We start from the raw sequence: 14,521 nt of genomic DNA, 5'->3' as shown, positions 1-14,521 counted from the left end.
TCACCACCACCACCATCATCACCATCCTTACCATCACCACCACCACCACCATTCTTACCATCCTCCTCCTCATCATCATCACCACCACCACCATCATCACCATCCTTACCATCATCACCACCACCATTCTTACCATCCTCCTCCTCATCATCATCATCATCACCACCACCACCATCATCACCATCCTTACCATCACCACCACCACCACCATTCTTACCATCCTCCTCCTCCTCCTCCTCATCATCACCACCACCACCACCACCATTCTTACCATCCTCCTCCTCCTCATCATCATCACCATCACCACCATCATCACCATCCTTACCATCATCACCACCACCATTCTTACCATCCTCCTCCTCATCATCATCATCACCACCACCACCATCATCACCATCCTTACCATCATCACCACCATTCTTACCATCCTCCTCCTCCTCATCATCACCACCACCACCATCATCACCATCCTTACCATCACCACCACCACCATTCTTACCATCCTCCTCCTCCTCACCGTCATCATCACCATCATCACCATCCTTACCATCATCACCACCACCACCACCACCATTCTTACCATCCTCCTCCTCCTCCTCATCATCACCACCACCACCATCATCACCATCCTTACCATCACCACCACCACCATTCTTACCATCCTCCTCCTCCTCACCGTCATCATCACCATCATCACCATCCTTACCATCATCACCACCACCACCACCACCATTCTTACCATCCTCCTCCTCCTCCTCATCATCATCATCATCACCACCACTCCTAACACCACCATCACCATCCTTACCATCATCATCACCACCACCACCATTCTTACCATCATCATAACCACCACCACCATTACCATCATCATCACTACCACCACCATCCTCATCATCCTTATCATCATCACCACCAACACCACCATCCTCATCCTTACCATCATCATCATCACCACTACCATCACCACCATCATTACCATCATCACCATCACCACCACTACTATCAGTACTATCATTACCATCAGCACCATCATCATCATCATCACCACCACCATCATTATCATCATCATCACCACTACCACCACCACCATCACCATCATTACCTTCACCACCATCACCATCACTCATTATCACCATCATTATAATAGTTATTACTATTATTTCAGCCTCTCTCATCTTTTCCAGTAAATTGACCCCCAACACCACCCCCCTTCTCTAATATTCAATCTCTCCTGGTTCCTTCCCCATCCATTAATAAATGGTTGATTGATTGCTACCTGAAAACACCCCCAAGTCTCTCCCTACCCTTCAAAAAAAAACCTAATGGGGCAGCTAGGTGGCACAGTAGATGGAACACTGGCCCTGGAGTCAAGGGGACCTGAGTTCAGAACCAGCCTCAGACACTTAATAATTACCTAGCTGTGTGGCCTTGGGCAGGCCACTTAACCCCACTGCCTTGCAAAAAAAAAAACAAAACAAAAAAACAAAACCTAAAAACACCCTGGTCCATGTCTTGTCTTTGCAGTGTTCCCCATGACTGATTTCTATCCCTTGTCCTCTTGGCCTTTTGGCTCCCCCTCCAAGACCCAGCTCAAGATCCATCTTCTTCAAGAGACCTGGGGTCATCCCCTTGTAGTTACTTTCTACTCCTTCTGTATCTCTCTTGTGTGTAATGGGTTGTCAGCTCCATGGGAATGTAAACTCGTTGAGGGCAGGGATTCATTTTTTGCCTTCTCCTTGTTTCTCCTGTGCTTGGCATTGTATCCAGCACCCAAGAAACATCACAAATGTATGTGGAATGATTTAGTCCAAAGAATTAAGGAGAAGTTAAGGGTAAGGAGTGCTAAAGGGTGCCAGGCCTGATCCAGTGCCCCCCATCCCAGTTGTTACCCAAAGGTGCCAATGGACACTAACCCACATTTCTCCTCAGCATTCTGGCTGTCAGAGCACTTGCCTCACAAAATTGAAATTGAGGTTTAGAGACAGAAACCCAAGAGAACAAGTCCTGAATAGGAATCAAAGGACTTGAGTTCAAATCCTACTGTACTCAGAATCACGATGACCAAGGCAAATCATTTCCCTTCTCTGGGTCTTAGTTTCTTCATTCAGTTTCACTTGGTGGAATTTAAGACTCTTTTTAGTTCTCAGTCTGTGATGTCCTAAGATTCAGCCAAGGCCATTCAACTAAAAGGGACAGTGATGAAACCCAGAACTCTCAACAATCAGTTCACATTATTAAGCACCTATGGTGTGCTAAGCCTTCAACAAAGAGTTGGGGAGAGAAAAAGAGTCAAAAGACAGTCCTTGTCCTCCAGCAGCATATACTCTAATGGAGCAGACTACAGTGAAACAAATATGCACAAAGTAGCTGCAGTTAGATAAATAGGAAGCAATCCATGAAGGGAGGGCACTAGAATGAAGGAGAGGGTGAGGAGATTTATTGTAGAAGGGATTTTAGCTGGGACTTCATGTTAGTTGTCCTTCATTCTAGAAGAAGACCTTGACATCTGGGATGTGATGCCATGACAAGCACATGAACTGGATTTGAGTGAGGAGGGGCTGTGCCAAATCACCAACCTCACTTTGTCCTCCAGAGTCATCTGGGTCCAGTGGCTAGATATGGATCAGGATGGCTGGTGATGACCCTGGATGCGAGGTAATTAGAGTTTAGTGACCTGTCCAAGGTCACACAGCTAGTAAGTGTCAACTATCTGAGGTCACATTTGAACTCAAGTCATCCTGACTCTAGGGGTTCTATCTATTTCATTAATTTGGGGGAGGGGGCTGCCAGAGATGATACCCAGAGCCAAGAGATGGAGAACCTAGTTGGAGTGACTGGATTGAAAAGTACATATCAGGGAGTAAAGTGTAACAAGACTGGAAAGGTTGGAGGGGGCAGGTTAGGAAGGGTTCTGAATGCCAAACAGAGCATTTTGTATTTGCTACTGAGGCAATAGGGAGCCCCTGCTGGCTTTCATTGAGTAGGGGAGGAGGGGTCCTATGATCAGATCTGCACTTTAGGATAATCAATTAAGTGACTGAATACAGGACAGACTCAAGTGGGAAGAGACTTGCCCTAGGTAGATCCCACCCCCACCCCCACCATTGGATATTGCAATAGTCTAAGTGAGCAATGGTGACAGACTGTACAAGGTGGGGAATAGAGTCAGAGGAGAAAAGGGGGTGCATTTGAAAGATGCTGAGAAGGTAAAATTGACAGACCTTGGCAACAGCCAAGATATGAGAAGTGGGGATGAGAGATAGGGAAGAGTCTAAGTCTAAGCTGATACTCATGTCATGAGCCTGAGGAACTAGGAGGATGGTAGTGCCCTCTCCAGTAACAGGGAAGGTAGTATTGGGACTAGGTTTAGGGGAGAAGATAACGAATTTTGTTTTGCACATAATTGAATATGAAATGTTTTCTGGACACCCAATTCTGTGTGTCTGAAAGGTAGATGGAGAGTGAAGTTTGAAGGTCAATAGAGAGATTTTGTGTCAGAATAGATTGATTTGAGAATGCCTCATCAGTAGAGAGATGAAAATTAAATCCATAGAAGCTGATGAGGTCCCTAAGTGAAGTAATATAGAGGGGGGAAGAGAAGAGGACCCAGGAAATAGCCCTGAGAGACATGTGTGATCTGGGGGAGGATCCAGCAAAGGAGTCAGAGAAGCAGACAAAGAGGTTGAAGGAGAAACCAGGAGATAGGGGGTGACCCAAAAACCTAGAAAGAAGAGAGTATCAAGAGGAGAATGGGGTGGCTAGGTGGTGCAGTAGAGGGTGGCTAGGTGGCACAGTGGATAAAGCACCGGCCCTGGAGTCAGGAGTACCTGGGTTCAAATTCAGTCTCAGACACTTAATCATGACCTAGCTGTGTGGCCTTGGGCAAGCCACTTAACCCCATTGCCTTGCAAAAACCTTAAAGAGAGAGAGAGAGAGAGAGAGAGAGAGAGAGGGAGAATGTCAAAAGTTGAAGAAAGGTCAAAGAGTATGAGGATTGAGAAAAGATTATTGGATTTAGCAACCAAGAGACCATTAGCAAATTTGGAGAGAGAATTTTTAGTGGAATGATAAGGTTGGAAGCCAAATTGTAAGGAGTTAAAAAGAGAGTGAGAAAAGAGTTTAGCTATAAAAGACAGAAGAAATATATGATGATAGCAGAGATGGAAGGAACAAGAGAGGATTTTTTCAAGATGGAAGACATGGGTCTGTTTGTAGGCCGTAAGAAATGATCCAGTAGAGAGGGAAAGATTACAAATAGATGAAAGAGTAAGGATGCCGGGGGGATGATTCCTTGTAGGAGACAGGATGAATTAGATCAATTAAACAAGTAAAGGGTTTGGTCTTGGTCAGGAGTAAAGCCATGTGAAATAGGAGTGAAGGAGGAAAAGGACAGAAGGCACCTGAGTCATAGGACTTGAGGGGAGAAGGGAGAACTCACATCTAATGGCTTCAATTTTTTCTGTAAAATATGAGGCCATGTGTACAAGGGTATTTATAGCAGTTTCTTGGTGGTGGCAAAGAATTGGAAATTGAGAGGATGCTCATCAATTGGAAAATGACTGAACAAGTTGTGGTATGTGATTAAAATAAAATATTTTTATGCTATAAGAAGTGATAAGCAGGATACGTATCCTTCATTGGGAAGACTTATATGAACTGATGCAGAGTGAAGTGAGCAGCCAGGAGAACATGGCACACAATAATAGTAATATTGCATGGTGATAAAGAATGATTTGACTTCTCAGCAATACAGTGATCCAAGACAATCTCAAAAGACTCATGATGATACATTCTATCTGCCTTTAGAGAAAGACCTGAAGGAGTCTGAATGCAGACTGAAGAATACTGTTATTCTCTCTTTCCTTTTTTGGTTTGAGTTTTCTTTTACAAAATGACTATGATGAAAATATGATTTATATGATATGCATATATAAATTATATCAGATTGCTTATCTCTGGGAGGGGGAGGGAAAGAGGAGAATTTGGAACTCAAAATTTACAAAAATTAAAATGTTGAAAATTATTTTTACATGAAATTGGGGAAAAATAAAATATTGCTTTTTTTTAAATGAGGCAACTTCCTTAGCTGAGGGGGGAGGGAGCCATAAGAGATTTGAGGACCTATGAAAAGATCTAGATGAGTTGCTGTGGCGAGTGGGAGAGTGAGTTGATAAGGGAAGTTTAGGGGAATTGTCACATAGCAATGAGGGCCTAGTTGGGGTTGTGTAACATAAATTGTAGGGGACCAAGTGGAATGGTTGTGTGATTTTCTCCATTTTTGTTTAGCAGCACTTGTGTAGGTGATGAATGGTGGGGGTGTTCCAAGACTGAGGCATGGCTAGAGGTAATTGGAAATATGATAAAAGGGAATTAGGAATTCAAGAAAGGAGGATGGTGTGGAATTAAATTGGTTCACCAAGGAGTCAAGTTGTGGAGAAGCTAAGGAATTTCTCTCATTTTAAAAAGAATGATATGGATGTTGAAGTTTCCTAGTGTGAGGACAGGAGTTGTGGACGAGGAAAAAACTGTAAGCCAGGTTTGAATTTATTGAAGAAGGAAGGGAAGAGACCTGGGTGCGTATAGACAAGAGCTTCCAGGATCTTAATTGGGTTCTAGATTTGAATAACATGAACCTTAAGGAAAGAAAAGTTGCTAAATGATGGAAGAAGGGGAAGAACCAGGAAATAGCGAAAGGGAGCAAGATGTTTTTCAACTCTCCTACCTTGAGCAGTGAGTCCAAGAGAATGAGTGAAGCTGTGGTGAGTATGTGAAAGGGTAGCCAGGGAACAGTAGCAAGAGGGATTCAGGTTTCAGTATGAAATAGTAAATGGAAGGATTGGGAAAGGAAAAGATTTAGAATGAAGGAAAGCTTGTTTATGAAACAGGAATTTCAGAGGCAAGGTGATGGAGTGGATGAAATTAGATGAAACTTTGGGGTGCTCCACTGTACTGCTATACTGTCTCAGAAAGAGAAGAAGGATGAAAAGCAGTAAAGCCGTTACATAGAAAGGGGAGAAAATATTAAAGGCAGGTAAATTGAGAGGCAGGATTAGATCCCAGGGTAAAGCACCTATCTTGCATTAGTTGGCAGGAAGGGATGCTATTGGCTTTAGAGAAACTTAAGATAAAAAGTAGAAGATAGAGAAATCCTTTTTTTGACTTAACAGCACTCCTTTATACATCTGTGAAAGAGAAGTAATAAAAGCATGATGATGATGATAACTCATATTTATATATTGTTTCAAGGTCTGTAAGGTATTTTTCTCAGGACAACTACATGTGCTTTCTTCAAGATTCTCCTGGCCTGGCCTTTGTCTCCTCCCTCCACTTCCACTCCACCATTTTTTCCCTCCTCTAGACCCCTCCCGCCCTTCTCTTTCTTGTTCATTTACCCCACAGTGGGGGGGAAGGGCTGGGCCTCCCACCTAAAAGATGGCAAAGGTAAAGGTATCTCTGTGTCAACATTCTAATGAGAACCTTTGGGACCAATTTAGTCCAAGAGCTTCTCTGCCTTAATCCTCCCCTGTGTACTCTCTAGCCCTTTCCCAGATACTGTTCTCTAACTGATCATGATTCAGCACTGCCTAAGCAAAAACAGATTTCTCCAGCTGCCTCTCTCTGAATTAGACCTACCTTATCTCAGACCCTATATTCCTCCTCCTCCTTCTTCCAGGCCTGGTCACTTCCAAAATCCTTTACTATTGCCTCAAGGCAACAAATCAAAAGCATTTATTGAGCATTTATCATGCTCCAGGTCCTGTGCTAAGGACTGGGGACCCTAAGAATGGTTTCCCCCAAAAACCAAAGCATCAGTTCCTGTACTCAAGTTCCTGCTCATATTCTAATAGGAGAAACAATATGTAAACAATTATGGGCAATGTTCCTACATGCCTACATAGGAAATCTAAGCAGGATCTCCAGTATATAGGAGACTCAATAGAGAAAAGGCACCAGCATTAATGGAATTGAGAACATTTTCTAGTAGAAGAAAGAATTTTACCTGGAACTTGGGGGAAGCCAGGAAGCAACAATAATTTAAGTACCTGAAATCAAGAGATGGAGTATCCTAGGGGGGAAAGAGCAAGGAAGCCAGTGACACTGTGTCAAGGAATACTGGGGGAGGAAAGTGGAAGAAGGTTATAGAGAGTGAGATTGGAGATTTGATCCTGCAAGCAATAGGGAGCTAGTAAAGGCTAGGGACATAATTGATCTACACCTTAGCAAGTTTAATCTGACTGCTGAGTGGAAGACAGATTGAAGTGAGAAGAGACTTGTGGCAGGCAGACCAACCAGTGGGCAGACTAACCAGTCTGGGCAAAAGATCATAAAGGCTTGTGTTAGAGCAATGATAGAGTAGAAAAAAAAGAATTTAGAAAGGATAATTCTATATTACTTGACCCTTGATAGAATACATACAGAAGGTGAGAGAAAAATATGTTGCTGAGAGGACACCTGGACTGTGAGCCTTCACGACTGGCAAGAAGGTGGTGCTCTGAACTGAAAAAGGGAAGGTAGGAAAAGGGAAATATTAGGGGGAGTGTTAATTTTAATTTTGAATATCTGGCATGTAAAAGGTCTTTGAAGCATCAATTTGAGATTGCCATAGGTAGAGCTGGAGAAGTAAGACTGGTGGTCAACAGAAAGATTAAGTAGGATTGCATACATAGATCTGAAAATCAACTGCCCAGAAATAACTGAATTGATCAGTCTATAAGGTCACTGAGTAGAAATAGTGCACTGGTTACCTCCCCAGCCCTACCCATTCTCCTTTGAGGTTACAGGCTCATGTTATCTTTTCTGCATTTCTTTACTCCATGCTTTGGAAGACTAGCATTTGTGTGGGAATCCAGAACACTTTGATGAGAGTTAAAAGGAAATCAAAGAGAAAAGTATTCGTAAATCTTCAAGATTAAACCTGTTTTGTATGAATGCAGGGCCATGATTTATGTTCACAAATATCCCAAATTTCTTTCTAAATTAGAATCACAGATTAAAGCTGGAAGAGACCTCCTCTCACACTCCCCCCTTTTCCAGCCTTCATTAAAATCTAGCTATCTCCAAAAGTTCATCCTTTGCCACTCTCTCCAATGCTTAGATACTTATTTCAAGATTTCAATATTCAAAGCCAAAAGGAAGACCTGGCAGAGTCATTGCTCTTCACTTCTATTTCCAGACCCCCACTTCTGACATGATTACTCAGAAATCTCTCCCCCTTATGAATTTACACTATAGAAAGAACAAAATCTGCCATGGAAGCTATGGTAATTTGTCCTTAAACAGTGTAGAAACCATTTCAGGGAACTAGGCCTAGAAGGCTTGGTGTAGCTTGCTGGTAGCCAAAATAAATACAAAGCCACTCCAAGAAAACTGGAGCAGCTGTCTCTCAGGCTTGGCTAGTATGTCAACTTGGTCAAAACAGAGAAAGGGAAGCTGTGCTCAGCTGAATCAATACTGTATCCTTGATGGATATCCTTACTATTTTATGGCTAAGTAAACCTTTTTTTGTTAACTGGTGGTCTACAATTGTTTCCTTTTGTTCCACTTCTAAACCAGAAGCACCAGACTGGCCTGAATTAGGCCTGTCCCATAAATGATTGATAACTGGCTTCTTTGAAGTCAGGGAAGGCTGTTACAAAGGAAGGTGATGGTCCTCCAGGTTTATGTCAGCAGTGACCAAATTTCCCTGGGGGATTAAGCAAATAAACTATCTGTGGACATTCAGTATTAACAGACAAATACAAAAGTGCTCTGTATTTTTAAGAATGGTGCCTTGATGTCCATTAACTGGGTAATGGCTGGATAATTGTGATATATGAATGTGATAGAGCACTATTATTCTGCAAGAAATCATAAATGGGCAGACCAGAAAAGCCTGGAAAGACTTACATGAACTGATGCCAAGTGAAGTGAACAGAACCCGGAGAACATTGTACACATTTACTGCAACATTGTGTGATGATCAACTGTAGCAGACTTAACTCCTCTCAGCAATACAACGATCAAAGATAATTCCAAAAGACTTGTGATGGAAAATGCCATCCACATCTAGAGAAAGAATTATGAAGTCTGAATACAGACCAAAACAGACAATTTTTCATTTTTAAAATTTGTTTTATGCCTTATGTTTTACCCTTTTTGTTTTAATTTTTCTTTTACAACATAACTAATATGGAAATATGTTTAACATAATTTTAATATGTAGCCTATATCAGATTACTCACTGTCAAAAGAAGGGGGGGAGAAAGGGAGGAAGAGAGAAAATATAGAACTCAAAACCTCACAAAAAATAAATATTGAAAATTATCTTTGCAAATAGTTGGAAAATAAATAAACATATAAATTTATAGTTAAAAAAGAATGGTGCCCTGAAGGTAAAACAGCATAAAGTGGCAATTGTTACATTTAATGATTTTTGTTATCTTGGTTCATCACCTGTGGTAGACCTGAGTTCTTTCTACACATTGTAATTTTGGAATTTTCAGAGAGTTATGCTGAAGGAACTGTTTAGTGAAAGGTTCTGGAGGAGACACTTGAAAGGATAATGTTTGATCCTCCCTAGGAGCCTGGAGGACTTTCTAGAATTAGGGTTAATGGCAAATGTGCCAAATGCATCTCAGTCAGATTGCTATGGTTGGGATGGAGTGAGGGTGGGGGAATAGTTCCAATTTAAAGAATTTTGAAGGAGAGCCAATTTCCTCAATGGCTCCTTTAAAATCATACCTCTCTTCTCTGGGACTCATGAAGAGTGGGTAACTGGTCTTTCCAACTATACCCTAGCTTAAAGAAGTAATCCATGGTAGTATTCAATCCCTCAGAGGGGGAAATGCCCCCACAGAACAGAGGATCATTGCTAGGTCTAGTCACAGGAGAACAGGATGATGGCCCTTGAGGCACAGTAGAATGGACAGGGGTGCAAGTCCTAGATTCAGCTCAGCTGTGGAATGTGTCCCAGCAACAGTGAACAGTGACACAAACTCCAGGGGAGTGGGCACTGGCAACGATAGGTTCAGCATTATAGCTCTTACTATCAATTATAAATCGTAAACATTTAGGGTTAAAATAAGATGGCAGAAAATATAGGTTAGACATGAAGTTCTATTCTCCAAGATTTCCCATAAACCTATAGGTGGAGGCCATCTCTCCAAGAAGACCACCCCGAGCAGAGAAAGAGGAGGTATGCACAAAAAAAAGAACAAGGAGATCATTAATACTTCTGGAGGATAGAAAACCTAGTTATACATTTACTCAAAATATATCATTCCATAGAGAAGGTTATCCATCTAGTACTTGATTTAATTTTTTTTGGGCAAGGCAATGGAGTTAAGTGACTTGCCCAAGGTCACACAGCTAGATAATTATTAAGTGTCTGGGTCACATTTGAATTCAGGTCCTCCTGACTCCAGGGCTGGTGCTCTATCCACTGTGCCACCTAGCGGCCCCTTGATTTAATTTTTAACAAATACCAGAAACATATGTGGTTCTCACAAAGAGAACTAGCCAAATTTCCTAAATTCTAATTATCTATTTTCCTGTGATTATTGGAAAAATTAACAATAGGAGAGATGGAAATTCCAAACTCAAAATCCTCAGTGACAGATTGAGGATTATGTTTTGGCCAATAGCATAGGCCAATAATAATAATTATTAACTTTTACATTATAATCTGGAAATGTTTGGATTAAATCAAAGGGCAGGAGGAATGTAGGCATAGGGAGAGATCATGCCCTAAACCAATTCGTATAAAAGGAAGAAGCTATCTCAGAAAGGAGCTTGTCTGATTTTGAGAGGTTAGGGTAGGCATGGAGCAAAGAAAAGTCAGAACTGTGGTCCAGAAGGGAGATTTTGAGGAGGGAGGAAAATCTTCCAGGCTGAGGGAAAACCCAAGAAAAGGTCTGTTCTTTCCCCAACTTCCCCTGCTGACCCCTAGCCCCAGATGCTATAATGTGATCTGCTGTTTCTTACTCAAATGTTTCCTTTCTGGTAAACTGAGTTTTGCCTCAGTCACCAAGATATCAAAACTCTCTAGAGAGAAATGTAGCTATCAGATTAGGCCAAGAACCCAGTCTCTGTCTCAGTGCTGGCAGTTGTATTTAACTGGGAACTTAGATCAGCTGTGAGCAAACTCAGACCTTTCTATGTAAAGCCAGAGAGGTGAACCGATATGCCATTACGTTGTTCCCAGAGGCTTTAAACAAGTTAATTATTGTAATAGGGTGTTTGTTACAGGAAAGAACTTTTCTAGCAGCAGTTTTTGTGATATAAAAGAATGAGAAACAAAATATGTGTGTTTTTTTGTAAGATTTTAAGTTCTATGTTTTCTCTCTTCCTCCCCTTCCGCTCCCCTTGTCTTGACAGTGAGTAATCTGATATAGGATACATATTCACATAATGTTAAGCAAATTTCCATATTAGTCATGTTGTGAAAGAAATATTAAAACAAAAAGGGGAGAAACATATGCACACATATATAAATATATGTGCAAACATGGATATATTTGTGTACCTAGATACAGATCCACTCACAGGAATATACCCACTTTTTTTAAATAAAAGATTTTATTTATTTCGAATTTAACAATTTTTCCCCTAATCTTGCTTCCCTCCCCCACCACCACCCCCCACAGAAGGCAGTCTGTTAGTCTTTCCATTGTTTCTATGGTATGCATTGATCTCAGTTGAATGTGATGAGAAAGAAATCATATCCTTAAGGAAGAAAAATAAAGTATAAGAGAGAACAAATTACATAATAAGATAATGGGATTTTTTTTTCTAAATTGAAGGTAATAGTCTTTAGTCTTTGTTCCAACTCCACAATTCTTTGATACAGATGGTATTCTCCATCACAGACAGCCCCAAAATTGTCCCTGATTTTTGCACTGATGGAATGAGCCAGTCCATCGAGGTTGATCATCACCCCCATGTTGCTATTAGGGTGAATATACGCACTTTTAGAATGTGACTTTTAAATGAAAGGTTGGCTTCAGTGACAGCTTATGGAGAGTCTGATTTCTTCAGTCTGGGAACAGATGCAGAACTGATAGGTAATCTGCTGTAGTATTAGCAAATAAATGTCTTAAAGCATTGCCTAAAGCTCCAGGAAGCAAAACTCATCATGCAGCCAACTACTTGTTTAAAAGCTAGATTCCAACCCATCTCTTCCTCACCTCACATCTGGTCCAGGCAGTCCAGGAGTCAGATTGCCTCTCTTCTATGGGGATTTCATTTGTAGAGGAAATTCCCAGAGAAGAAATCCCTGCTTTCTGGAACCATAGTCCTGTACCTGTCAAATTTTCCAATTCTAGAACCATTGTCCTGTGCCTTCCAAACTTTCCAATCCTGGAATCACAGTCCTGTACCAGACAGACTTTCCAATTCTAGAATCATGGTTCTGCACCTTCCAAAATTTCCAATTCTAAAACTACAGATGTAACCTGTTAAATTTTCTAATTCGAGAACCATAGTCCTGTGCCTTCCAAACTTTCCAATTCTAGAGCCATAGATCTTTCAAAATTTCCAATTCTCAAATCATAGTTGATTTGGGAGTAGGGGGTAGAGAACAAGCTTCTGGGGAGATTGGAATAGGTTTTCTTTCTATAGGAGATAGCATTGAAGGAAGTGAGAAAATCTTTAAGAAGTAGATGAGACGGGAGTGTATTACAGTCATTAGAGACAGTCTAAGTGAAAGGAATGGAGGTAGAAGAAAATGAAATTGCAAGAATTTTAGGGTTTTGTACATATAGGTCCTTTTTCTTTTCCTTTGATCTCTTTGGGGTACAGACCTCATAATAGTATTGCTGGGTCCAAGGTCATGCAGTTTGACTGCCCTTTGGGCATAATTTCAAATGGTTTTACAGAATGGCTGGATCAGTTCACAATTCTACCAACAGTGCATTAGTGTTCTAGTTTTCCACATCCCCTCCAACATTGATTGTTTTCCTTTTCTGTCATATTAGCCAATCTGATACATTTTTTCTAATCAACAATGATCTAGAGCATTTTTTCATATGACCATAGGTAGCTTTAATTTCTTCATCTGCTCATGTCCTTTAACTATCAATAGAATGACTTACATTCTTATAAATTTGATTCAGTTCTCTCTCTCTCTATATATATATATGTTTTAAAAATGAGTCCTTTATCAGAATCACTAGCTGTGAAAATTGTTTCCCAGTTTTCTTCATTGTTTCTAATTTTAGTTGCATTGGATTTATTTGCATAAAACCTTTTTTTAATTTAATGTAATAAAAATTACTCATTTTACTTCCCATAATGCTTTTTTTTCTTGTTTGATCATATATTCTTCCTTTCTCCATAGATCTAACAAGTAAAATATTCCATGCTCCCATAATTTGCTTATGATATCCACCTTTTATGTCTAAATCATGTACCCATTTTGATCTTATCTTGGTAGATGGTATGAAATATTGGTCTATTCCTAGTTTCTGCCAAGTTGTTTTCCAGTTTTTCCTGATATTTTTGTAGAATAGTGAGTTCTTGTCCCAAAAGTTCAGATCTTTGTGATTACCAGATATTAGATACTATGGTCATTTACTACTGTGTATTGTATATTTCATCTATTCCAATTGATCCACAACTCTCTTATAGTACCAGATTATTTTGATGATTACTGCTTTGTAATACAGTTTGAGATCTGGTATGACTAGGCCACTTTCCTCCACACTTTTTTTCATTGATTTCCTTGATGTCTTTGACCTTCTGTTCCAAGATGAATTTTCTTTTATTTTTCTAGCTATATCAAATAATTTTTGGCAGTTGGATTAGTATGATATTGAATAAGTAACCTAAATTAAACAGAACTGTCATTTTTATTATTTTGGCATGATCTACCATGAGCAATAAATTTTTCTCCACTTATTTAGATCTGATTTTATTTGTGTGTGTGAAAAGTGTTTTGTAATTGTGTTTATACAGCTCCTGTCTTGGCAGGTAGACTCCCAAGTATTTTATGGCAATGGTTCTTAGAGAGGGGAATGTCATGATAATGCCTATGAGGAATTTCAACTGTATTATTTCTACAAAAGCCCTTCTTTTGTGTGCATTTGGTGTATTCTAGCTGTTCCTTCCATCCTTGTTATCTTTATTAGCATTTATACTTCCTCCTACAGCACATCAGGAACTATGATATTGTAGATATAAAACTACAAGGGAATGTGGCTTACACCCAAAAATAACTTGCTCTGCAACTTTTCATCCTTTATTCTAATCTTTAATCTCTCCCACTGCTTCATTCCTTGATGCCAACAAACATGACCAAGTTTCTGTCAAACTAATCTATTATCTCCTTCCTTTTACATTAATCTATTTCTGTCAGAGGCCCCACTATGCTTTTGGTTGCCCAGGCTCACAGCTCAGTCTCATCTTCAACTCATTCACAGATGCCCCTTATAGTCAATCTGCTTCCAAACCTTGTTGTTTCTACCATCAAAATACTTCTACCTGGTCCCTTATCTTTATTCACAGAGTCGCCACCCTAGGCCATGGGTTCAGCCTTTTCACC

At 40.4% G+C, this 14,521-nt stretch overlaps 1 protein-coding gene across 1 annotated transcript in view; it reads right to left on the bottom strand.

Moving 5' to 3' along the window:
* ABCC5 (ATP binding cassette subfamily C member 5) overlaps nucleotides 1-8,990 on the bottom strand; it is a 55,726-nt gene extending 46,736 nt beyond the window's left edge. The window contains exon 1 of the mRNA XM_074189632.1: nucleotides 8,890-8,990. The gene's annotated coding sequence lies outside the window, so the exon portion shown is untranslated. The remainder of the gene's footprint in view (nucleotides 1-8,889) is intronic.
* Between the last annotated feature and the right edge of the window lie 5,531 nt (nucleotides 8,991-14,521).

Source organism: Macrotis lagotis, chromosome 5, assembly GCF_037893015.1.
Source record: "Macrotis lagotis isolate mMagLag1 chromosome 5, bilby.v1.9.chrom.fasta, whole genome shotgun sequence".
NCBI classification, from domain to species: Eukaryota; Metazoa; Chordata; class Mammalia; order Peramelemorphia; family Peramelidae; genus Macrotis; species Macrotis lagotis.
The sequence above is the reverse complement of the archived record's forward strand: the minus strand, read 5'-3'. Positions and strand labels throughout refer to the sequence as shown.